Raw genomic sequence first — 25613 nt, forward strand, 5'->3', positions numbered from 1 at the left:
CCAAGAGGAATGAGATGCCTCAACAGGCCATTCTTGAGTTAGAGGTGTTCGATGTTCGGGGGATTGGCCGCGGGCGCGGGTGCTGCCCAAAAAGCCCGCGGAGGGTTCCGTACCCATTTCTCCGCGGCCGCGGATTCATCGAGAGAGACCGCGGGATTTGCCGGTTTCTTCTTTACCTATAAATAGAATTGTAATTCCTTTTCAAAAGGGGGACTTTTTGATAATTTTTCATTAGCTTAGTTTTAGAGAGAGAATTTAGAGAGAAGTTAGAGAGAAGTTCTTTGTTTTGGATTTGTAACTCAACATTTGATCAATCAAGTTTGGATTTCTTCATTTTCAATCATCAATATTAGTGAGAATGTCTTCCTTCTTTCATCTTTTACTTACTTGCTATTTGATTTTTGCTTGTTGCTTGTTCTTCTTTGGATTTGAATTTGATATTGTTGATTATTTTGATTTCTCTTATATTTTGATATAGAAATGAAGATTAAAGCAATTTCTAGTTATTTGTTTTTGAATTTCACCATGATTAGTGAGTAGATTAGTTGCTAGGGAAAGGGGGAAGCATGTTTGATTAATGAAATTGCTAGTTGATGATCTTTGATTGATTGATTTGTTGCAATTAAATTGGTTGACATAGTTTTGCATGTGATTGATTAGACTAGGAGTGATCAACCTATAAGATTAATCTAGATTGCATTGCAACTCTTAATGACATGAACAATTGAATTGAAAGTTGCTCTAATTGATTGGGTTTGCTTGTGATCCTTCTTGATTTGCCTTTCATAGTGACACCTAGATTGGCCTACAGGAGATAGCATTTGAACTCTCTTGATTGCTACTATTGTTTGCCATTGCAATACTTGAATTAATTGATTGAGCTCTAAACTAGCATTATCATTGAACTTGCATGTGGAACCCATATCCCTAGTGTCTAGACCTTTGTTTTACTTTATTAGACTTGTTTTAGTTTACCATAGTGCCAACCATAATCTCAACTCCATCTTCGAGGTAGCTTGACTTAGACTCTAGTTTTCATCATTGCATTGCCTAGGGATCGACCCTTAACTTGCCCTATATTCATATAAGGTTGGTTAGGTCCTACCAGCAGCAATCCCACACCGCACCCTCTTAGAATTGTGCTGGACGGGGGAGAAGTACAAAGTCCGCTCATCCCACTCAGGGAGGGGATCGTGAGAAGTGGACGGGTCGGCGTCCTCCTCTACGGGCTCATGCTCCCGTCGTGTGTCTCGGGATCGTGAACCCAAACTTCGCTGTCTATCCATACTACATTGTGCAAAATCAACGTAAATTAAGGTTATATAGTATCTAAGGTTCACCTAGCCGCATTATACTATGTTCGGAAAAAAAAAAAAAAAAAAGAGGACGTAGTACTAAAATAGAGCACAATTTCAAACTGAGCATACACGACATTTTTCAAGAATTGCTAGCAAAAACATCGTGAACAAGCCACATTGTCTTCCCGGCCTTAAAAAGTTCAACAATGGTGATTTGTTCGTTTCTTCACCAAATTGAGTCAAACAAGTCTCAAATTACTCCCAAGGCAATATATAAACATAATCAAGCAATTGCGTGGCATAAAATTTGACAAACAAAGCGAATTAAGCAATTTAAGTTTTGAATTTTCAAGAAATTCGTGAACAAACATGTGCAAAATTTATCAAAACCAGAGTGAGTTAGAAGAAAACTTACATAGATCGGGAAAGTAGATGAAAGAAGTTTTGATTTGCAACAAATTTAAGCGAATTTTGTTGAGAAACGAGCAAGAACGACTAAGACGAAGATTCGCGGCGAGTTTCGTAGAGAGCAGCAGCAACGAAAATGACGAAGAAAAGGGATATATACAGAAATCCCGACTCTAGCGCCAAACGACAGTTTTGGAGCTAGACGCTAGAGTTTAGCGCCTGACGCTAGTTCCAGCGCCTGGCGCTAGAGCCAAAATTGTGGCGCCAGCAATATTTTAGCGGCGACATAACGCTCAGCCACTAAGAATGGTTATTTCGACCTCTTACAACAATTTTGGGTTCCTTGGTACGTCAGTTAGCCCCTCTAAGAAATTTCACATGATCTAGTAATCGGCTCGATTACAATTGCATTAAGTGATCAACCTGATGAATGATCGTCTCACTTAGCTTAAAGCACCTAAGCATTGGCTCATCGGAGGCACCGACGTAATGGTTCATAAACAGCAAAGGCACCGACGTACTGGTTCATAAACAGCGGAAGCACCGACATACTGGTTCACAATTCAAAGCAACAAAAGCGTCGACGTACATGCATAGCAAAAGCAAAGGATCGACAGGCGTTAATCTTCGGTAATTTTCCTCAGAATATTATCGCAACAAAAAAGGATAACTTCAGGCGAAGATATCTTTGACAGCGTTCCCTAGCTTGTGGAGAGTTGCCACAAACAACTGGAGGTGATTTCAGGCGAAGTAATCTTCGATCGTGTTCCCTGGCTTGCGGAAGATGGTCACAAAGCGCTTGAAGGTCGTTTCAGGCGAAGCAATCTTCTATGGGGTTCTCTAGCTTGCAGAAGTCTATCACGGCGGAATTGGAGGCAATTACGGGCGTAGCAGCCTTAAGGCGTTATTCTCTAGCTTGTAGAAGATCGTCGAAACAAACAGTAGGATGGCGTTCCCTAGCTTGCGGAAGGTTGTCACAACAGCAAATACAACAATGCAGCAATAACTTGGTTACTTCCAGAGATTTGTGTTCAATGGTGCAAGATACGCGTTTCTTAACTCTTTTATCTGTTTACTAACGCTAGCTAGTTTGCAGGTATCGGAGTTACAAGAATGATTTAGGATCGCAGAACGTTCTGAGTCATTCTCCGTCCCTATCGATACTTTGACTTTTGTATTCAAAAGTTGCGTTTCTCTGAACTCAGTCAAAGTGGGGGCTTTTGTAGACACCCATTTGTATCTTCCCAAAACCAAACCCGGTGATGAGTACCTTTCACGTCGAATCATAATCGAATGAAGTGAAAGTGTGGAAAGTCTAGTGTTGCGGTTAGTATTATTTCTTTTCCTTTCTATCTATTTTTGAAAACCTATTTTAAGAAAACAACCAATCCGATTTGGTTAGGTCCATGTCAAGGGTCTAATAATAGTGTAGTTGGGTCCGGTTCGAAAAGAGCTTTCCGATGATATATTATAAGCCCAATTCCGATGAATAATGATAAAGTTATGGCCAAATTATTAAACTGGGCCCGGTTTGATCTTTATGTACGGCCCAATGATCTAGAGGTGGGCCTAATATTGATTTATCATTCCTAATGCAATTAGAATTGATTTTAGTCTTCTAGATTATTCTAGAAGGTTGTTTTCATTCCTAATTTAATTAACATTGATAAATTAACTTTGGTTAACTTTTTAGAGTTTTAATCAGAATAAAAGAAGTGTTTTTAAGGAAAATACTATTTTGCCCTTCTGTACGGCTAAATTTTATCAAATTAAGAAAACGCGTGGAAATTGTTTTCTAGCGCCTGACGACAAGATTAGCGCCTGGCGCTAATGTCTGGCGTCTGGCGCTAAGTCGTTTTATACTCTTCGAAACTCTGATTCGTTTTTTTATCCATTCGGCTGATTTTCTCTATAAATAGCCTCCTAAACCTCCGTTTTCACTCATCAAAAACTATTATTTTTCTTATTCTCTCTAGTTTTCAAAATTCTCTTGATTACTCTTTCTCTCTCTCTTTTCTAAAAAAAAATTTTTGCACACAAAATTCCGCATTCACAAGATATAGAAATACCTAGCCAAATTCGAAGTTGCCTTCGCCCTAAACGTGAAAGGTTTTTATTTTCTGAGTGTTTGGTCCCAAATCTCTATTTCAAGTTTTTAATTTAATTCTTTGATTTTATTATTTTCCTTGAAGTTACTAATGCGTGTATTTTGTTATAGAAATCGATACGAGGCATCCAAGTTAGTGCTTAACAGATGTATGCTTGTAATACTTTGCTTTTAGAATTTTATTGAACAAAGTGGACTCATCTGATTAAAGTCTTCAAACTTGCTTAGCCAAAAGTGCTTGATTAAAGTACTTTAAATCTTGGAACCCCATCCCACCTTTTGCTTTTGGAACACATAGATTTGCACAACTTTGCCAATGCAATTTTATGTCATTTTCCCTCGACCCCTACCAAAACTTGCACAAAACAGCATGAATTTCATCAATAAACCCTTCAAGAATTTTAAATATACTCATCATGTACGTTGAGATGGCTTGAGCAACGGCTTTGATAAGACCTTTTTTTCCTGGCTTTGAAAGTAGTCTCTCCTTTCATCCTTTAACTTCTTCCATATCGTGACCTTTAAACAAGCAAAGCTAGCTTTTTCTCGACTTTCTAACGATCGTCGGTAAACACATATATTTTTCATGTCTCTCGATCTCTCTCACACCAAGAGTCTCAATGATAGCACTTCTCCTTTCAACAGACACACATTTGCTAAACGCAACTTTTGTCTTAGACAAATTTACTTTCTAATGAGACGCTCTCTCATATACACTGATAATTTTAGAAATTTTAGAACATTGCAGAGTAGCTCTCGCGAAAAGTATACTATCAAAAAACAAATGAGAAACTCTAGGGTCGAGTTACAAATTTTTGCACCATGAATTTCCTTCTTTGGGGCAGCCTTACATAACATAGTGAAAAAGCATCAACACACAAGAGGAATAAATACGGAGAAATTAAATCACCTTGCCTGAGCCCCCTCAACGGTATCACCGAGCCAGAAACCTCCCCATTCACCTTAAAAGAAAAAGAGAAACTAGATATGCAATTTAACACCCTCCGAATCCAGTTGTCACCAAAACCCATCTTTGACATAACTTTTTCCAGAAAACTCTACTTTACCGTATCATAGATCTTACTCATACCCAAATTCAATGCAACATACTGACAAGGGGTGAAACTAGATCATTGACTAATTCTCCCTTGGTCAAAATAAATTTATAAACACTTAACAAACCTAAATACAAGTATAGAGGCAAGTCAAGGGTCGAACCTAAAGAAACGGTAATGTTCAAGCGCTCTGAATTATGCGCCTAAGGATAAAAGAAGAACAATAACAATTAACAAACAAAGAAACTAAACAAATAAAGCACTAGGGATGGGGATCAATGATGGGTGTCATAAATGGCACACATTTGATGAGCATTTAGGTTGTTTTTACCTTCTTTTCATGGCTTTCATGCTTAATAAATGCTTAGTTTTATGCTTTTGGTCTTAGTCTTATCTTTCCTTTCTTATTTTGTAGCTTTTGTGCATTTCTATGGGTTTTCTAGTCTTTTCCCCTTTATTTGCTCTATTTTCGTGGTTGTAGGTATTGTACGAGGTTTGGGTCTTGATATTGGTGATTTACTAAGGTGGAGGAAGCTTTTAGAGCAAGCTTATTGAAATTGGAAAGCACAAGATGCAAGGAAGTGGATTCTCCAAGTTCTAGCTCTTACGCTCTCAAGCTGAGCTCTCATGAATATGAGGTGTTGAACTCACAATCATGTGCTTTTGCGCTTGCCTCACTTAGTGTTCATCATCATCATGATTTTGCGTTCATTCGAAGACCTTAGCGAACGCACGAAGCTGCGAGAAGATCGAAGAAACCCAGAGATGCCCGGGCGCGCCACCTCTGCAGCACGGTCACACGTTTCTTGCAGCGCCGGCGCGCCTTCCTGGGTATTTGTTTGCTCGGGTTTTGTTTTCGCGCCTCTATAAATACCTTTGTAAACCCGATTTTTGGGGTAAGTATAGAATAAGCATCATTTCACATTTTTGATCATTTTCTTAGCTTAGTTGAGAGCTTCTCTCTCTAGTTTTAGGGTCAGTTTAGGAGTAGATTTTAGAGAGAGAAAGTGCGGAATTTCAATGGTGATTGAGAGATTGAAGATTCAATGGTGACAATTGTGTTGGAGATCTTCTCTATTATCAATGAGCATTCTTAACTCAATCTCATTTTATTGCTTTGTTTGATTTCATATTTGTTTAGTTTGATTTTGATGTTTGATTGTTGATTAGTGTAATTATTCTCTATATTTTGAAGATTCTTTATATTCTTTAGTTGTTTGTGACTAAATGATGATGTTTGAGTAGTTGTTTGTTAGGAATTAGGTGAAACTTGTATGATTGATTGATTGTGCTTAATTTGGGGATTGTGTTGATTCATTGTTGAGATTAAAGTGATTAATGGAAGTTTGCATGAGTGTAGTTCGATTAGGCCTTTACAATTATGCTAGATTGCATTGTAGTTTCTAATGATACGGACCATTGATTTAGGAATTGCAATTGTAGATTGAGCTTGATTAGTGATGCTCCTAGTCAGAGTCTCTCGTAGTTGGCGCTAGTTTGACCTCTAGGAGATAGCTTGTTGACTGTTTTGATTGAGCTTGCCATTAGTCTTCACAACCATTGATTTGCATATTGTTCCCGAGTTGCTACAATTGTCATGATTACTTGTTGATCCTCGTTCCTAGAGTTTATTTGTTTGGTTCTTCATTTTGTTAGTTGGTTATAGTGTTTACCTTTTATCCTTAGACTTCAACCTAGCTTAGGCGCATAATTGAGAGTGCTTGAACATTACCGTTCCTTTGAATTCGACCCTTGACTTGCCTCTATACTTGTATATAGGTTTGTTAAGTGTTTATAAATTTAGTTTGATCGAGGGAGGATTAGTTTCAACGACCTAGTTCCACCCCTCGTCAATCAACAAGTATTCATGACAATTGTAGCAACTAAGGAACAACATGCAAATCAATGGCTGCGGAGACTAATGGCAAGATGAGCAATCAAAAGAGCTCGAAAAGCTATCTCCTAGTGGTCTAACTTGTGCCAACTACGAGAAACACTAACTAGGAACGTCACTAACCAAACGTAATAGAAAACTGTAAGCTACAAATCAATAGTCCTTATTAATGTAGACTCACAATGCAATCTAGCATATTTCTCAAGGCCTAATCGAATTACACACGTGCACAATTTCCATTAATCACTTTAATCTCAAAAATTAATCAACACAATCCTCAAATTAAGCATAATCAATCATACAAGTTTTACCCAATCCCTAGCCAAACAACTGCTCTAACATCATCATCTAATTGATTAACAACTAATGGAATCAAGAATTAACAATAAATGAAGAACAACTACACTAATCAAGCATCAAACATCAAAATCAATCCAAACAAACAAGAAAATTAAAAAATAAATATAATGAGATAGATTTAGAAATGCTCATTGATAATAGAGGAGATCTTCAACACAATTTTCACCATTGAATCTTCAATCTCTCAATCACCATTGAAATTCCTCACTTTCTCTGCCTAAAATCTACTCCTAAACTAACCCTAAAAACTGAGAGAGAAACTCTCAACTAAGCAAAAATTTTGATCTAATTTCAATCTAAATCCCTTTTCAAAAATCGAGTTACAAAGGTTTAAATAGAAGGCGTAAAATGAAATCGAGCAAAGTAGGGACCTGGAGAGGCGCGCCCACGCTGCTGGGCTATGCGCACGCGCGGCCAGGGAGGCGCGCCCGTGCTCCTTTGGGTTTCTTCGGTTCTTCTCAAGGGTTCGTGCGTTCGCAAATGGCTTCAAATGAGTGCACCGAATGATGATGATGGTCACCAAGATTGGAACACTTGACAGTGGGTTTAACACCCATCTTCATGAGAGCGCGGCTTGAAAGCACAAGAGCTAGAACTTTGAGAATCCACTTCCTTGCATCTTAAGCTTTTTTATTACCATGAGCTTGCTCCAAAAGAATCTTCCACCTTATTAATCCATCCATGTTAAGACCCAAACCTCGTACAATAACTATAACCACAAAAAGAGAACAAATAAAGGAGAAAAGACTAGAAAAACCAATAAAATGCACAAAACCACAAAATAGGAGATAAAAGGTAAAACAAAGAGCGAAAACATTAAGCATTTATTAAGAAAGAAAGCTATGAAAAGAAGGTAAAAACAATCTAAATGATCATCAAATGGGTGTCTTTTATGACACTGATGAGTTGAAAGGAATGGTGTCCTTCGAACAAGTATATTATTCTGATAGCAAGTTCAGAATTATTAGAAAGCTAATATATTCAGTAAGGTTACGTGATCGGAATGCCTGGGTGGAGGCCGCTTCCGATTAGTAATATTAATATAATTAATATTACAGCTTAATCTTGACTGAACCCTTCGGGTCACACACAAGCAAAATATGCGAACCGACTTGAAGAATTAATTCGGAAGAAATTAATTCGTCGCCCGAGTGTTAAATATTTAGACGTCGGTAATTGGAGCTTGGAGCGTCGAAACCGATCGTCGGATGTCGAGTCAAAAATAATAAAAAGACGAGACGCGCAAAATAATAATAAATCGACCATATTCCCAAAATACCCCTAGCATCGGAGCGCCCCGAGCATCCGAATGCTAGGGGCAAAAATGTCCAAGCATAGGTGGCTAGCAAGAACACCAAGCCGAGCCTAGCATGGCTGGCTAGGTGCGTGCTAGCGCACCGTACTAGCAGCTAGCAGTCGCGTGCACGTGGTGCGTGTAGCAGCTAGCTGCCGCAAGCTAGGCGTGCTAGCAGCGCACGCACTAGCAGCCACGCTCAGCAGCAAGCTCGCACCAAGTTCGTGGCTTGCGCGCACAGCAGCAGCTCGCATCTTGGTGCGGGGCTTGGCTCGGGCTGGGCTCGTGGCTGGGCCATAGGGCCGGTCACTATGGGGAAGCTTGAGGAATATGGGAGCAAGTGGGTAAGGACATGTGGCACAAGGAGAGTATTGAGTGGGGAGCAAGTATGGTCCCCTACTCTCCATGTGGTCCTCACCAACCCATTTCACATGGTAATGCCACTTGTAGATTTATTATTAGTTTGCATTTTTAATTTAATTTAGCTTTAAATTAATTTGTGGAATTTCATGATCCCACATTGATGGGATAGAAATTCCCACTCATACTTTCCTCTATAAATACCAACCTTGGTATTTGGAGTAAAGCGCTTGAGTGGGAGTTAGAAAGAGCATTCCATATTTTGGAAAAACTCTTAAACTCCATTAACACTTGGGTTTTGGTCGGACCTTTCTAACTCCAAGGTAGCGGACCTAAAAAGTCGTGTTCGTCCTTTGTGGGTGGATACCTTTGGAGGCACGGCATTTGCGGTGCTCAAGGCTTTTAAGTAAGAGCCCGTTTTGAGAGGGCGAAGCTCGCTTCAAGGGTATGATTCGTTCTTCCTTTTATTGTGCTTATTTATTTATGCTTTATTGTTTTACTAATTACGAGTGGTTTCTTGGGTCGGGGTTGTTTCCGCGGTGAGTCGGACTCACCAAACTCCAACAGCGGTATCGGAGCCCCGCTCGTTTATTTTTATAATCATGTTTTTCAAGGTTTATTTTGGCTTATTTTTCTGGTTTAAGTTGCTAATTAGATTAGTAGCTCGGTTTTATTTATTTTAATCCCGTTTTTAATGTCGAATTTGGCTCAGAACCCAAATTTTCGCCTAAAAATAGTTAATTTTGGGTGGAAAAGGTGTTATGGAAAGGTTTTTAGCCCTAAGGGACTATGATTTTAGCCAAATTCTGACCAGAAATGCCTTTTTCGAGGGATTTTTCGTTTTTGACGAAAAGTTTTAAGTCTTTTCTAACATTTAAATTAATGGCATAACTTGTTGATTATGTGGTTGATTATTTGCATTATTTTCTGCATTTTTTAAGTCCCCTTAAAGCACACTTACTTGGTAGTATTTGATGCTTAAAGGTTGATTTATTTTCACATAATTGAAAACTAATTGCTTTTTAGTGTGAAAAATTTTGTTTTGAGGCTTCCTAAGTCTTAAAGATTCAATCTTTATTTGTGATAAGTGATTGAAACTTTAAAAACCACTAAATTCCATGTTATTTTGTGTTAAACTTTGTTGTTTTAATCATTTAGAGTTGATTGGAAACATAAAGTTTCAATTTTTGTGATAGAAATTTGGTTATCTTCATGTTAAAGGATATAATTTTCAAGGATTCACAAAATTTAGATGTTGGAATTTTCATTTGAACATTAAAGTTCATATTTTTCCAACTTCCCCTTACTTTGTAAAATTCTCAAGTTTAATTTAAATTGATTAAATTAAAAGTGAGAAATTGCCTCAACTTTGTTATTGCACCAAGCTAAACCAATTTAATTAAGAATGGTTCTTGGAATTATTTTGGTTATTTGCACTTTGAAATTTTATTATGTTAGACTTGTTTAAAATTTTATTTTTTTGCTCATTGAGTTAGTTCTAAATTTAATTTAGATATAATTAATTATGTCTCGCAAAATGGGATCAAATCCCGAGGCCATGACACGCAAAACGAGGCAAAGAACCACCCTTGGCTAGCCGGGCTGCATAGCAGCCCGCATGTGGCTGCCCCGCCTTGCGTGCGGCCACACGTACGACAGCAGCACACGACCACAGCGGCCACGCACCAGCAGCCATGGCTATGCGTGCACGTGCGTGCGGCAGTGGCAGCAGCCCATGGCTGCTTGCCGCAGGCCGTGTGTGCGGAGATTTTTTGTGTGTGCATATGCTTGGTGCGGTGTGGTGAATATCCATAGTATGCTTGGTTTGCATGAGCCACGATTATTCGAGTTTCCTTGGCAAAACGCTTAAAGCGGAAGCCACTTGAAATGCGGTTGGCTTAATATTGCTTATTTTGCCGTTTTATTTATTTTAATTAATTTTGTTTATTTTAATTAAAATTTTGGGAGGCTTGGCCTCGGTTTTAAGCGGCATTGACAAAATTTTATTTTGACAAGTTTGGGTGCTATCGACTTAATTAATTGGATTAATTAAGGGAAATGCGGAATTTAGTGGAAGCTTCAATTAATTAATGACGTCAAATTACATAATCGGTTATACAATTTTGACTACTTTTAATTAGGCATGTTAATCGGATTAACCACCTAGATTAGTTACTAGTGCGTGCGTTGTTTAAATGCATTTTACTTGTTTGATATAGTAAATTGCATGGGCCATTCACAAATAGTGAATGGATGAATGGAATATATATTCTCTCTAACAGGTTTTATGAAATGGCAACTAGTGGGACCCGATTAGGATAGAAAATACGGACTACGTGCCGTTATGTATTCTTGTAAATAATATGGTCTACGCACCGTTAAGTATTTTTGTACCTTAATATTTAGATTATTCCTAGTCGTAGACACTAGTATTCGCATAGTATGGTTAAGTCTTGAAGACGGCGTATCTTGGAAGACAAAACCTTGAATTGCAAAAGAAGACCTTTTGAAGATTTGAAGAATTCAAGGGGTCATGCTAGTTGCCAATATGCATCTATAATTTCGCTTTATATTTTATGCTTATATACATGTGAATTATTCGTTAGATACATGTTTAGGTTTTCTTTATGTTGCGATGATTAGTTAACTTCACTTAAATCAACCAACCTAGAAATCCTAGGTCCCTAATAATATTGAGTCAAACTTGCCTTTCCAAAACAACACTTACTAACCGAACGAGGGTGATGGTAGGCTACGCCAAAGCGAGGTGCCATCACTTCTCCAAGGCTCATAAGGCACACCGGGTGTGCACGTTGGTTTTGGTTTAACTCATCGGTATGAGTGAGGAGTCCTCACATACCGTGGCAGAAGAGATACATCGTCAAAGATGCATTAGATGCGTGGCTTAGAGCCATTAGCAAGGCAATGCTTACCCTAGAAGATTGAGTGTTAAGACAAGCCAAAGCATGCTTAACCACTCTTTGTTTCTTCGGATCTTGGAATCGCCTTATTTTCACAAAATAGGGACAATTTTACGTGTAAATAAGACGTTAAATAAGTATTGAAAATTTGCATGAATAAAATTCAAACTTATTTAAGTAATTTTGAATGGTTTTTCATTAAAATTCTTTCAATTGTAGAATCATGTCTTCAACCTCAAACAACCAGTTTTCATTACGCTCAATTCTCGACAAGGAGAAGTTGAGTGGTACCAATTTCCTTGATTGGCAAAGGAATTTGCGCATCATTTTTATGCAAGAACAGAAAGAGTATGTCCTTGATGAGGAAAAGCCCGAGGCTCCCAATGAGGAGGTAACTCAAGCAGCCCTTAACCGATGGCAAGTAGCCGATCGGGATGTCAAGTGCGTAATGCTAGCTACTATGTCTCCTGAACTTCAGAAAACCTTCTTCGAGAAGGAATCGGCCTATGAGATCATTGCTGAGTTACAGAATATGTTTCAAGAACAGGCTCGAACTGAAAGGTTTGAAACCCACAGGCAGATCCTTGAGACTAAGCTTAAGAAAGGAGAGCCAGTCAGCCCACATGTGCTCAAAATGATCGGATTATTTGATAACATGGGAAGTCTTGATGCGGGGTATTCAACTGAAATGGCTATTGACATCATTCTCCATTCCCTTCACAAAGGCTATGACAAGTTCAAGATGAACTACAACATGCATAGCATGGAAGAAACCCTCACCGAGCTTCATGGGATGTTGAAGCAAGCTGAGCAGACGCTCAAGGATGAGGGAAGGCATGATATGCTAATGATTAAGAAGGGCAAGCAATTCAAAAGGGCGGGCAAAAAGAAGAAGGACTTCAAGGGGAAAGGAAAGAAGAACTTTCCGCCTAAGCCGAAAGCTACCAAAGACAACAAGGAGAAAAAGGTAGCATCTTCTAAGTATGATTCCGAATGCTTCTATTGTAAGAAGAAGGGACATTGGAAGAGAGACTGCCTCAAATTCAAGGAAGATAAGAAGAACGGAACCGTTGCTTCTACATCAGGTATTTACGTTATAGACTTTAACTTCACTAGCTCGGCTTCATGGGTATTAGATACCGGATGTGGCTCACACCTTTGTTCCAATTCACAGGCACTAAGGAACACTAGGAGGCTAGCGAAGGGAGAGATCGAGCTCCGGGTAGGAAATGGAGCAAGGATTGGTCCTATATCCGTAGGATCTCTTAGTTTGTCTTTTCCCACGGGGCTAGTTTTGGAACTTGACAATGTTTATTGTGTTCCCAACATTACCAAAAACATCATTTCAATTTCGGCGTTGGACGCCAAAGGTTTTGAATTATGAGTTAAGGACCAATCATGTTCATTTTATCTCGATAATGTTTTATATGGTACAGCACATTCTGAAAATGGTCTTTATGTGTTATCTCTAGACAAAGAAATTTATAACGTTAATAATCCTTCAAAGAAAGCTAAGACCACACCGTCTAGTCAAACTTACTTGTGGCATTGTTGTCTTGGCCACATTAACATCAAACGCATCAAGAAGCTTCTTCAAGAAGGTATTCTTGACTCATTTGATTTAGAATCCTTTGAGAATTGCGAAGGATGTTTATTAGGCAAGATGATAAAGCAACCATTCTCCAAGTTGGGAGAAAACGCCGGTGACTTGTTGGGACTAATACATACCGATGTATGTGGGCCAATGAGTACACCCGCAAGGAGTGGTTATCGGTATTTCATAACCTTCATGGACGACTATAGTAGATATGGTTATGTCTATCTAATGTCGCACAAATCTGAATCGTTTGATAAATTCAAGGAATTTCAGAACGAAGTTGAAAACCAACTCGGCAAGAAAATCAAAGCGCTTCGATCGGATTGAGGTGGCGAATATTTGAGCCAAGAATTCGATGACCATCTGAAAGAACATGGAATACTTTCAGAGTTGACACCTCCGGGAACTCCTCAATGGAATGGAGTATCTGAAAGGAGGAATCGAACCCTGTTAGACATGGTCCGATCGACTATGGGTCTTAGTGAACTTCCAATCTCTTTCTGGGGACATGCACTTTTAACTACGACACTTACACTGAATCGTGCTCCGTCAAAGGCAGTGAAAAAGACTCCATATGAATTATAGACAAATAAACATCCATGGTTATCTTTTCTAAAGATTTGGGGATGCGAAGCATATGTCAAAAAACTCATTTCTAACAAACTTCATCCGAAATCTGACAAGATTTACTTTGTGGGTTATTCAAAAGAAACCAAAGGGTGTTACTTCTACAACAAATCCGAGAACAAAGTGTTTTTTGCTCGTGATGGTGTCTTTTTGGAGAAGGAGCATCTCTCCAAAATGACAAGTGGGAGGAAAATCGAACTTGACGAAGTTCGAGAGGACGAGCAACAAGGACAAGTTGACAATCAAAGTGCTCACGGAGCATCTGTTGACATTGGTCAAAGTCAAAATATGCAAAGTCAAACCGACAATGCAAATGCTCAGTCCATTACCCTACGTAGGTCAACTCGGCCAAGATCTCAACCTGACAGATATCTTGGTGTTGTATTAACCAAAGATCAGGACATCCTAGTGGTGGATGGAGATGAGCCGGCAACCTACAAGCAAGCTATGACGAGCCCCGACTCTGCAAAATGGCAAGAGGCCATGAAATCGGAAATGGACTACATGTTTAAAAATCAAGTATGGGACTTGGTTGATTTACCCGTAGGTTACACACCTATCGGATATAAATGGATTTTCAAGATGAAAACTGACAAAGATGGAAATGTATTCATTTACAAAGCAAGGCTGGTAGCAAAAGGTTACAGGCAAATTCACGACGTTGATTATGACGAAACCTTTTCTCCAGTAGCTATGCTTAAGTCCGTTCAAATTCTTCTGGCGAGTGCTGCATATTACAATTATGAAATATGGTAGATGGACGTCAAAACCGCCTTCCTAAATGGAATTTTAGAAGAAACTGTGTACATGACACAGCCTGATGGTTTTGTCGACCAGAACAATCCTAAGAAGGTATGCAAGATTAAGAAGTCCATTTATGGATTAAAGCAACCAAGCAGAAGTTGGAATCTGCGATTTGATGAAGCATACAGTAAGTTTGGTTTTATCAAGAATCCAGATGAGTCTTGTGTTTACAAGAAGGTCAGTGGGAGTGACATCGTCTTCCTAGTCTTATATGTCGATGACATTTTGCTCATTGGAAATAGCATTCCGTTGTTAGAGTCTGTAAAGGCTTGGCTCGGGAAATGTTTTTCAATGAAAGACTTGGGAGAGGCTCAGTACATACTAGGCATCAAGATCTATAGGGATAGATCAAAGAGGATGATAGGAATGAGTCAAAGTAATTACATCGATAAGGTACTAGCTCGATTCCAAATGGAAGGAGCCAAGAGAGGGCACCTACCCATGTTACATGGCATAACCTTAAGCAAGAAGCAGTGTCCAAAGACACCTGATGAGCGAGAAAGGATGAGTTGTATTCCATATGCTTCGCTTACTGGATCGATCATGTATGCCATGATATGTACTAGGCCGGATGTATCGTATGCCTTGAGTGCTACGAGCCGATACCAATCAGACCTAGGAGAGGCTCATTGGACTACGACCAAGAATATTCTGAAGTACCTGAAAAGGAACAAGGATAAATTCTTGGTCTATGGCTGTAAAGATGAATTGGTTGTTGTGGGATATACCGACGCAAGCTTCCAGACAGAAAGAGACGACTCCAAGTCACAATCCGGATACATATTTTGTCTCAATGGAGGAGCGTTTAGTTGGAAGAGTGCAAAGCAAAGCACAACCGCTGATTCTACAACTGAAGCCGAGTACTTGGCAGCGTCTGAGGCATCCAAGGAGGCAGTTTGGATTCGCAAGTTCATTGATGAACTTGGTGTTGTACCCTCCATCAAGGATCCAATAGACCTCCATTGTGACAACAATGGAGCTATTGCTCAGGGTAGAGAGCCACAAGAACATCAGAAGGTCAAACATGTCAAGAGGCGATTTCACATGATTCGAGAATAGAAGACAGAGGGTGAAATCAGAATTTGCAAAGTGGGAACGGATGATAATGTAGCCGATCCACTTACTAAACCCTTGTCTCAAGTGAAGCACAACAAAGACATTGAGGCAATGGGAATCAAGCATGTCGCGAACTGGCTTTGATTTCCATATTATAGTGTTTTAATTAAATTTTGGACAATGTTAATGTAAAGCACTATGATGAACCATTCAGTTTTTTGGAGTAATTAAAATTTTTCATGCAATTTAATTCACTCCGTCTCTATTTAATTGTGGTTTAGAATTAAATAATGAGTCCATTCGATTTTAATAAATATTCAAAATAGGGTATCAAGTCAATGGCTTGGATAAAGAAACACCTATTAAGTGAACATTGAATATTTTAATCGAAAATTATCCCTAATCAAGGTCATATTTTTTGTGGACGATTAATGACCATTAGAGATTAGTGTGTAGTATGATTTATAGCACCGTTTCTTGTGCTATGAGGATATAAATCATTTGCACAGGTATTGGTTTAGAACCATACTGGATCGACCTATGAGAATACTTTAAGAGATTTTAAATCGTCATAAGTATTTTTCTCATTATTACTATCGGAACTCTTTTCCTTGACCATGAGTAGTGGGAGGTCTCTTGTTTGAGTACTAGTCCGCTTTGGTATCTGCCAAACGTCTGCCGTAACTGGGGATTATAACGACAGATATCGGGCGGCTAGGTCCTCTTAGTAAGAGAAGCTACATTACAAGACTGGAAATGTCCCCCTACTAACAATAGGGAACATGTCTTGTTGTTTACAAGGCCTCTCGAAGAGCGAGACTATGAAAATGCATGGCCGTGCTTAGATGGATTTTAGAAATCATCTGCTTATTGACAGTCAAACTCGGATTTCGAGAAACACTTCTGGACGTAAAAGAGATGACGAGTAATCTTACTCTGTAGTTCATGTAGAGACATGAAGAGACATAGGAAAGGGGTCATACACTAAATACACACTTGTCCGGAAGGACAAGTGGGAGATTGAAAGGAATGGTGTCCTTCGAACAAGTGTATTATTCTGATAGCGGGTTCAGAATTATTAGAAAGCTAATATATTCAGTAAGGTCAAGTGATCGGAATGCCTGGGTGGAGGCCACTTCTGATCAGTAATATTAATATAATTAATATTACAGCTTAATCTTGACTGAACCCTTCGGGTCACACCCAAGCAAAATATACGAACCGACTCGACGAATTAATCAGGAAGAAATTAATTCGTCGCCCGAGTGTTAAATATTTAGACGTCGGTAATTCGAGCTTGGAGCGTCGAAACCGATCGTCGAAAGTCGAATAAAAAATAATAAAAAGACGAGACGCGCAAAATAATAATAAATCAACCATATTCCCGAAATACCCCTAGCATTGGAGTGCCCCGAGCATCCGAATGCTAGGGGCAAAAATGTCCAAGCATAGGTGGCTAGCAAGCGCACCAAGCCGAGCCTAGCATGGCTGGCTAGGTGCGTGCTAGCGCACCGTGCTAGCAGCCACGCACAGCAGCAGCTAGCAGCCGCGTGCACCTGGTGTGTGCAGCAGCTAGCTGCCGCAAGCTAGGCGTGCTAGCAGCGCACGCACTAGCAGCCACTCTCAGCAGCAAGCCCGCACCAAGTGCGTGGCTTGCGCGCACAGCAGCAGCCCGCATCTTGGTGCGGGGCTGGGCTCGGGTTGGGCTCGTGGCTGGGCTATAAAGTCGGTCACTATGGGGAAGCTTGAGGAATATGGGAGCAAGTGGGTAAGGACATGTGGCACAAGGAGAGTATTGAGTGGGGAGCAAGTATGGTCCCCTACTCTCCATGTGGTCCTCACCAACCCATTTCACATGGTAATGCCACTTGTAGATTTATTATTAGTTTGCAATTTTAATTTAATATAGCTTTAAATTAATTTGTGGAATTTCATGATCCCACATTTGTAGGATAGAAAGTCCCACTCATACTTTCCTCTATAAATACCAACCTTGGGCTTTAGAGTAAAGTGCTTGAGTGGGAGTTAGAAAGAGCATTCCATATTTTGGAAAAACTCTTAAACTCCATTAACACTTGGGTTTTGGTCGGACCTTGCTAACTCCAAGGTAGCAGACCTAAAAAGTCGTGTTCGTCCTTTGTGGGTGGATACCGTTAGAGGCACGTCATTTTGCAGTGCTCAAGGCTTTCAAGTAAGAGCCCATTTTGAGAGGGCGAAGCTCGCTTCAAGGGTATGATTAGTTCTTTCTTTTCTTGTGCTTACTTATTTATGCTTTACGGTTTTATTAATTACGAGTGGTTCCTTGGGTCGGGGTTGTTTCCGCGGTGAGTCGGACTCACCAAACCCCAACATGAGTGTCATTTATGACACTTATTTGGTTCTCTTTAGGATGGATTTCATGCTATTTTATAGCTCTTTTCTTTAGCTTTTCCTTAATTTTACTCTTTATTTCTTTAGTTTGCATTTTCATAGTTGAATTTCTATTTATATGCATTTCTTGGCTTATTTTGTTATTTTCCCTTTTATTTGCTTGTTTTCTTTCATTTTTAAGGTTAAGGTCGTTAACCAAAGATTCCCGAGGCCCCTTCCCAAGTTTGGCATTGACTAGGATGCCTAATGTTCTCCATTAGAAGCTCAAGCATGGAGAAGTGCAAGTTCTTAATGACTTTAGGCCGTCCTTTCAAGCCATCGGGGCACGAATTCTCGTGTTGAACCCACAATCATGGGGTTTTGAAACTGCAAGGTCCCGTGTTTATCAAGAGCATTGAGTGGAAGCACGAGGAGCATCTACATGATGGTGAAGAGGGTTACCATGTTCCCAGGGGCGGGCGCGCGCGATTATGGCGCTGCCGCGCCTCTCCCGGGCATGTCTGTCTTCGTCTCTGTTCCGTACCCAATTTTGCACGCCCGCGCTCCTCTTTGTAGTTGGCCACGCCTGTACGGGTCTATTTTGGACGATCTAACTAATTTCTCTTTGTTAGTTTTACTATATATAGATTTTCATTCTATTTTTAGAGAGTTCATTTTTTTGAGAATTAGAATATAAATTTTAGATCATTTTGTAGAGGGAGAAAATCTAGATTGTAGAGAGAGAAGTTCTTGATTAATGATTGAAGATTGATGATTCTAAGCATTTTCTCCATTGAATTGAAGCACGTTTGTCGGGATTTCTTTTACTTTAATGCAATCTTTAGCTTAAGATTTCAATTGTTTTGTTGATTGTTCAAGTTTGAATTGAATTTGTGATTGAATTAGTTTGATTAATATAATGATGATGAAATTGTTGTTTAGCTTAGTTTTGATCTTGATTTCCATGGATTTTGAGTAGTTTTCTTGCTATGGGAATGGTGAAGCATATATAAGTAATGGATTGATGCTAATTGGGAGAAATTGATGGAGTTGATGTAATGATTAAATTGGTTGATTGATTAAGTGCATGTATGTGATTAATTAAAGAGTAGCTAACTTTGCTTGTTGCACTAGATTGCATTGTAAGTTCACATTGATATAGAAAATTGATTTGTGCCTTGATTTTTTCGATGAGTAGGTTTTCAAGGTTCCTAGTTAGATTCTCTCGTAGTTGACGCTAGTTTGACCTCTAGGAGATTAGCCTACGATACTCTCTTGATTGCTTAATTGATTTTCCCTCGCAACACTCGACTTAGTCAATTCCAATCCCAATTAGTTGTATCCATTGCGAGTATATGTGGATCCTAAACCCTAGTTTTTGATAAATATTTGATTTCTTCTTGATTGTTTGATTGCTTTGAAAATTACACAACTTACTTTAGTACTTAGAGATAGCTAAGCTTTAGCATTAGCATTCATCTCCCATTCCTAGTGGTTCGACCCTCGACTTACTCCTATGCTAGGTATAAGGGTGTGTTGAGAGATTAGTTTCGAAGACCTAGTCTCCACCCTCGATTAAAACGGCGTCGTTGCCGGGGAATGGCGTAGTTGTTTGCTATTGTTGTTGAGTCTATTTTCACTACTACAAAAATGGCCTAAGAGACCGGACAAAATATAGCTAAGAAACCGAAAAAGGTTTGGTGCCTAGGTAGTAGGTCTCTTAGCATAAGAGACCTTACTTTTTGTTCGGTTTCTTAGACTAATCAAAGAGACCAGTTCTACGTGACATCCGGTTTCTTAGGTCCCTAAAAAAGCATTAAATTACTGAAACAAAGGCATCGTAATTTTTGGCTCACCGGTTTCTTTGATACAGTCAAAGAAACCAGCTTATATAATTAACCAGTCTCTTTGCCATTTTTTTTTAAAAAAAAATTAACAATAACGCTGAATCAAATTTTTTTCTACGTCCATGATTAGTTCTCAACACGCAATACTGGTATATTCTGATTAATAAAAAGGTGAATGATCAATTAAAATCTAACATTAATGGTAAAATTCTAAGCATAAAATTGTACAAATCTCTTCGTATGAAGTATACAGTGATACAAATACAAAAAAATACATAATTTAAGTAACTAATAATACTCAAATTACAACCTCCAACTTGAAACAATTTAATTTATTAGTATTAATCTTCTACATTTTGCTTCCTTCAACAAAACATATGACTCTTTCATCCTGGCTTGGTCATATTCAACATCATTTCTCTGCAAATTCAAGAACATATAATATGTATCAAATTATAAAAACAATATAATCTAGTATCAACAAAATTGCAGCAATACACTTCTAATTCAAAAAAAATAAAATGCAATTCAATAATACGATGATGCAGCATTATAAAAACTAAGTATAAAGTTAAGGTTGCCAAATTCAGCGAATTTCAACCGAAAGAATAAATTAATCAATGAAAAATGATTAAATTTTAAATGGACAAATATATTTACCAAGTTTAGAGGTTGAAGGAAGACGAACAGGTATGATAGCACAACGAGTAGATGACGGTGAATATGACGAACAAGAGACGATGAATATCATTGATAAAGAGGGAGATCTAGAAGTTGTGCAACAATTGCTTGGAGATAGTAACAAAATTGATGAATAATTAAGTATTTCGACTGAGAAAACAATGAGTAAACTTTTTTGATGAATTATAGAGATGAGGGAGGAATGAAAGTTGAGAAACAAAATGGAGAACGGCGGTATAAGGGGGAGGTGGGTGGTTATTAATTTCTACAAATAGATTAGGTTTTTAATTTAGATTTTTTTTTTTTAAACAATTACCTTTTTTAAAAATCAAATATTAAATAGGAATCTAAGAAACCAGAATTATGGTTATGCGGTTTCTTATTTTTACCTAAGAAACCGGATTTCTTTCAATTGAGGTTTCTTTATCTAAGAAACCGAATATTTTAATTATATGGTGCCTTTGGAGTGGTTCCTTAGGCCATTTTTGTAGTAGTGTTTACTTAATTTCAAAATTACCAAAAGATTTTTCTCTTTAGGCTACATTTGTAGCTGTGCTATTGATATTTGCTTTGGTTTTTTTGTATGCATAGGATAATAGGAAGGAATTTAGTGCCATTTGATCCGGAAATCGAGAGAACAATAACAAGGATAAGGGTTGCTAATTATTCTTTGAGTCTAAGCTCTCCAAGAGAGGAAATTCACCAAGAAAGAGAAGATGAGGATCGAGTAAGCATGGGAGCTAATCCAAGAGTTGCTTTGAAAGAGTTGGGAACTCCCAGCGCTTAAAGGTTTGAGAGTGGCATAGCTCCACCAACAACTCCCGCCAATGACTTTGAGATTAAGCCGACAATGATAACAATGATTGAACGAAGGAAATTTAGTGGTGCCAAGCATGAAAGCCCAGTAAAACATCTGAAAGAGTTAGAGAAGTATTGTAATACCATCAAGGTTAATGGGGTTTCTCAAGAATTCATAAAGCTCAAGCTATTTCAGTTTTCTCTAATTGGAAGGGCTTTGTAATGGTTGGACAAGGAAGTGAAACCTAATTCCTTGATAACTTGGGATGAGGTTACTAAGTAGTTTCTTTCCCGTTTCTATCGTCAAAAGAAAACCGCTGAGGCAAGAACTCTAATCTAAAGTTTCAAGTAAAAGCCTAGTGAGAGTTTATATGAGGCTTGGGAAAAATACAAGGAGTATCAACGAGAATTTCCTCATCATGGAATTTTGACTTATAAAATCATACAAATTTTCTATGGAGGATTGAGCCCCCAAGGGAAGTCGTGTCTTGATGCCGGAGCCGGAGGCCTGATTATGAACAAGACCAAAGAAGAGGTTGTAGTTATAATTGAGGATGTAGTTTGTCACTACTTGGATTGGCAAGAGGGAGAGAGAGAATCCATAAGCAAGAGTGGTTCAACGGTTTATTCGGTTGATCGTCTTAATGCAATCAATAACTTGTCTTCCCAAATCTCAAACTTGGGAAAGGAGATGACATTGATTAAAGCCAAGTTAGAGAGTGCCTCTTCGATTTCACGAAGTCTTCCCTCCCACATAAAAGCGAGAGGTACACCTTCTAACTCTACTCCTGCTTCTACCTCAAGTAATATGCCAAGTGGTTGTGTCTTTTGTGATGTTTGTGGGTCTTATGACCATGATTCTTCTAATTGGCCAAATGCTTTTGAAAATTGTGATGATGTTGAAAATAATGATTGTGAGCAAGTGAATTTTGTTTCCAATAATAACAATGGACAAAGATTTGATGGTCCAACGAATTTTGGGAATAGGAATTCTCACCAACAAGGTAGTTTTGATAACTACAACAATGGTGGTTATAGGAACCAAGGAAATCAAGGTGTCCGAGGTAACTATAACAACCAAGGTTATAGTAATCAAAACAAAAGCCAAGGGTATGGAAATCAAGGCCAATCTCATGGTTTTGGTGGCGAATACCAAAATTTTGGTAACAATCAAGGCCGAGGTAATTGGAACAATCAAAATAGGGGAAATATTCAAAACAACAACCAAAGAAGACCCCCACCTAGATTTGCTCCAAGACCTCAAGGCAATGGTGATGATTCTTCTGCTCAAACCCCATCTTCCAAGACTACTTTAGAGGAGATCATTGAGAACCAAACCAAGATTTTGAACACCTACATGTCGGTGAGTGATAAGAAGTTCAATGAGATGATGACACACAACAAGATGCTTGAAACCCAAATCACTCAACTAGCCAACACTTTGAACGATTGTGCTAGCCCTTTTTTACTACCCTTTCAAGAGTTGATCCTAAGAAACCCATGTATTCTATCACTACAAGGAGTGGAAAAGTGCTTGAATACTGAGTTTCTAGGAATAGTGAAGAGGATGAGTAGAAGAGTGATTGTGATTCAAGTGAGAAAAAAGATAAAGTTGTGTCAAAGAGTGTGACCAAAGAGTATGTCCATGAGAAAAATAAGAGTTGGAGGAATTCCCATTACGATCGATATTTCACCTATGAGAATTACAGCTATAGAGAATCCAATAATTAATGTGGAGCACGATGAAGACGATAAAGATTTGTGGGGTTTTAATGAAGAGGTCTCCTTAATCGAGAAGGATTAAAGAACCCCTCTCTACCACGACCCCCATTCCAATATGATTGTAAACGCTATTCTGAAGAAGCAAGGACATTTTCCTGGGATGACCCTATGAAAGAAGAAAGGAATAGCAAAACCGCTGGAATCACCTGGCCTCCCTAAATTAGACACTTTCGGACTTGGTTTCGAACCGAATCGGAAAGATCTCAAGCGATCCTAGGAAAAGTCAAAGGCGCGTAGGGACGCTCGCATCCAAAAGAAAGCAATCCCAATTGATCAATATCCTCTTACCCTTAATGGACAATTTAAAAATGAAGGAGAGGACTATCCATGCTATGAATTTCCCGAACCATTTGTCGTAAATGGCATAAGGCAATCGGGATTCAAAATTTTCTTAGATTGCTACTTCATAGACGAAATCTCATCTCCTGTCCATAAGGAGAAAGCACCCCCATGCTTTGACTTTAATGTCATGGGATTATTATTTGGGCGAGAAAAGGATGAGCCAACATACAAAGGGGATAACTCCTCGCTCATTCAGATAGTTCTACAAAGAGAAAGCTTCGATCCCTCAAAGCTAATCACTCCAGCAGAAGGATCACTACAAGGGTGGCGCAAACCGTTAAGGTGACTACTCCAAGTGGAAAGAAGATCTCCATCACAACGGGGCAAGGATCGATGTTCGAAGATTCGTCTGGATCAGAGTTAGATTCAGAGTCAGAGTCTCTCCCTATAGAGTCATCTAAGTCCTTAATTATAGCACCTCCTCCTTCTATATCTTCCCCTAGGATAGTTAGTGATCAAGTCCCTGAGGACATATCCCTCTTTGATGTAATGATCTCAGATTTTAATAATATGGCTTCTTCTCCTTACTCCTTGTGTTCTTCTTTAACCCAAGATGACGAGCATTGCTTAACTAACAATGAAAAAGACAAAGAACTTATTAAAGCAATGGAAACACTTGAAAAGAAAACACCAATAATTGAAGAAATTGAGACGGTTGATATCTCAAATGATTCAACCAAGAAAAGGGAAGTTAAAATCGGACTAACACTTAATGAACAAGAAAGAACCCATTTAATTAACTTGCTTATAGAATTCATTGATGTATTCGCTTGGTCATATTAAGATATGCCAGGCATTAATAGAGAAATAGCTCAACACTCCATACCACTAATTCCAGGAATGAAACCTGTAAAACAAAAGTTACGTCGAATGATACCCGACGTAGCTCTTAAAATAAAAGAGGAAGTTCAAAAACAAATAATTCCAGGTTTCATCAAGGTATCTAAATACCCCGAATGGGTCGCCAACACCGTCCCAGTTCCGAAAAAGGATGGAAGGGTAAGAATGTGTGTCGACTATCGAGATCTAAATAAGGCAAGTCCAAAGGACGACTTCCCTTTACCACACATCGGTATTCTCGTGGATAACATAGCAAATCATGCACTTCTCTCGTTCATGGATGGATATGGGGGCTACAATCAGATTCTCATGGCGGAAGAAGACATGGAGAAAACAACCTTCATAACACCATGGGGTACTTACTACTACACGGTGATGCCATTCGGGTTGAAAAACGCGGGTGCTACTTACCAACGAGCAGCGACTGCCTTGCTCCATGACATGATGCATAAAGAAGTTGAAGTATACGTGGACGACATGATTGTGAAATCAAAAGATCGCCCAAGCCATCAAGTATCCTTAAGAAAATTCTTCTAAAGGTTAAGAAAATAAAACATGAGGTTGAATCCATCTAACTGTGCTTTTGGAGTCACCTCAGGCAAACTTTTGGGCTACGTCATAAGCTCTAGAGGAATAGAGATAGACCCAACCAAGATCAAGGCAATCATGTCAATGCCCACCGCCCAAAATCGAGAAGCAAATTCGAGGATTTATTGGCCGGTTGCAATACATAAGCAGGTTCATATCAAAATTGAGGACAATATGTGAACCAATCTTTAAAAAGCTTAAAAAGAATGTACCAGTGATATGGGATGACGAGTGTCAAAAAGCCTTTGAAAAGATCAAAGCCTATCTCGCAAATCCTCCCGTATTAGCACCAACACTTCCGGGAATACCTCTTAGGCTATACTTAACAGTTACTAAAGAGACAATGGGAGTCATGCTAGCGCAAGAAGTAGAAGGGAAAGAAAATGGGATCTACTATCTAAGCAAGAAGATGCTCGAGTATGAAGCACACTATACACCACTTGAGAAATTATGCCTCGCATTGGTGTGGGCCACAACCAAGTTAAGACATTACATGCTCGTGCATACAGTCTTCGTAGTTTCCCGATTAGATCCACTCAAGTATTTATTCGAGAAATCTACACTCAATGGGCGTATATCAAGATGGATAGTCAACTTAGCCCAAT

General features: G+C 38.9%; 1 non-coding gene across 1 annotated transcript; it reads right to left on the reverse strand.

Moving 5' to 3' along the window:
- Positions 1 to 21776: 21776 nt before the first annotated feature.
- LOC145637547 (small nucleolar RNA R71) lies at positions 21777 to 21882 on the reverse strand. Its single transcript, XR_014114319.1, has one exon. It is a non-coding gene; the product is annotated as a small nucleolar RNA R71 (small nucleolar RNA).
- Between the last annotated feature and the right edge of the window lie 3731 nt (positions 21883 to 25613).

The sequence above is a fragment of the Chenopodium album genome, chromosome 6, assembly GCF_948465745.1.
Source record: "Chenopodium album chromosome 6, dcCheAlbu1.1, whole genome shotgun sequence".
Taxonomy (NCBI): domain Eukaryota; kingdom Viridiplantae; phylum Streptophyta; class Magnoliopsida; order Caryophyllales; family Amaranthaceae; genus Chenopodium; species Chenopodium album.